The 1,979-nt window shown below is 35.8% G+C and overlaps 1 non-coding gene across 1 annotated transcript; it reads left to right on the top strand.

The window, feature by feature from the left end:
• The first annotated feature begins 1,002 nt into the window (after positions 1-1,002).
• On the top strand, positions 1,003-1,166 carry LOC123827657. The gene has a single exon (XR_006787309.1). It is a non-coding gene; the product is annotated as a U1 spliceosomal RNA (small nuclear RNA).
• Positions 1,167-1,979: the final 813 nt, after the last annotated feature.

The following is a 1,979-nucleotide window of genomic DNA, read 5'->3' as shown; positions in this document are numbered from 1 at the left end:
CAAATACCTGACCAGTACTCTTCAAAAATGTCAAGGTCACGAAAATCCTGGAAAGACTGAGACTGTCACAGATTGGAGGAGACTAAGGAGACATGACAACTAAATGCACTGTGAGGTTCTAGACTAGATCATGGAACAGAAAAACAATAGTGGAAAAACACATAAAATCGGAATAAAGTCGGTAATTTAGTTAATATATTGAACCAATGTTAATTTTTTCTTTTTGGCAATTGTACAGTGATTATGTAAGTTAATAATGGATGCTGGATGAAGAGTATACAGGAATTCTCTATACTACTTTTGCAACTCTTCTATAAATCTCATTATTTAAAAATAAAAAGTTAAAAGCAAACAAACAATTTGAAGGCAAAGAACAAATTGAGGAATATATTTAATATAGTTGGCAGAAAAATGATTGACAGTTTTACTACAAACAGGAATTTTAAACCCATTGAAAAGGGGGAAAGTGATAAATAAACAATTTATATGAGAAATTTCTATTATATAGGAACAATCAACCTTACCAAGCATCAAAGATGTAAAAAAATAAAACCATGCCCCTCTTTTTTTCTGCCTATCTAATTAATAAAGATTAAAAATATAATACTCAAAGGTACTTCTTTGAGGTTAAAAAAAGAATAGATACTCTCATATTCTCATTAGTTTTTAAGTTGACATAAATTTTTGTGGGTAATTTACCAACACATAAATGAAACTTTAACAGTACACGAATCTCTGCTGCAGAAATCCCACCCTGTGTTATAGGATTGGCTATAGATTTAAACAATATTTTTATCCTTCATGTATGTCTGTCTGATTTCTTATTTAAACAGTGATCATGTGTTATCTTTAATATTAAGTTTTTAAAACCTATTTATTTGAAAATAGATAATGACACACAATGGAAATTATGAAGACAGAAAAATGATGTTGGAAAAGAAGGTTTAATGGCATAGAAAGAGTCTTACTTTTTTTGGTAAAAAACTAGTTTAAAAACATCACATATATACCTGGCAGGGGAGATACCACGATCACGAAGGTGCTTTTCTCAGGGTGAGCTTTACCCGTCGCCCTCCGGCTGCGCTGACCCCTGCGATCTCCCCGGATGTGGGAAACCTGACCTCACGATTGGTGGTAGTGGGGGGCCGTGTTCACTCTCTCCCCTGGGGAAAAAATACCACTTATAACATGGTCTATTTTTATACAAGACATGCTATACATTTTTAAAAGGGAGTTTATCTGGCAAAATTTTAACCATGGTTAGTTTTTGTGTAGTAGGATTTCATGGTTTTCTTCATCTGTACTTTCTAAATTATCTATAGGGTACATGGGCATACATTGCTTTTTGTATTAAGTTTTCCTGTGAATACACGGAAAGTGGTCTAAGAAAATGATAGTCAGTATATCCCAATCAGTCTTAGTTATTTACTGTCGAAACCGTTCATAGAGAGCATATCTGCACGTGCTGCCCTGCTTGTCTTCAAGTTTGCAGCGCGGTCAGCCTAGGTGTATTACAGGTTCTGGCGAGCTGTTCTTAAAATGAGCATCTTTGATCCAGGCCACAGTCATAGGGACCGGACTTTGAACTGATGTTGCTTATGGCTAGGAATGAAAATAAATCTTTTGTTGGAAACAGCACTGTTTTTATTGACATAAAGAGGACTTTAAATTGATAGTGTGCAAAAGATCCATAGCAGGCTTCATGGAAGAGGGGAACCCTTCTGTCATTTATTAGGAACAGTTTGAGAACCATTACTCAGTCACTGATTGCGCAAGAACTCAGTCTTGCGCTGATGAAATTCAAAGCCAAGTCAATTCATTTGGACATGGGGAAACGTTCCACAAAAACGCTCATTTGCTCACTAATGCAGGTTTGAGTACCTGTTTCAGAATCTTGCTGGCATCTCTGACTTTTACCCTGGCCTCAGGATCCCTCAAGATAGAAGTCAGAGAAGCAGGTATTCGTGGAAGGATATTTT

Source organism: Phyllostomus hastatus, unplaced genomic scaffold, assembly GCF_019186645.2.
Source record: "Phyllostomus hastatus isolate PE091 unplaced genomic scaffold, TTU_PhHast_1.1 phas_contig_86, whole genome shotgun sequence".
Lineage (NCBI taxonomy): Eukaryota > Metazoa > Chordata > Mammalia > Chiroptera > Phyllostomidae > Phyllostomus > Phyllostomus hastatus.
This window is presented reverse-complemented; position numbering and strand designations above follow the sequence as displayed.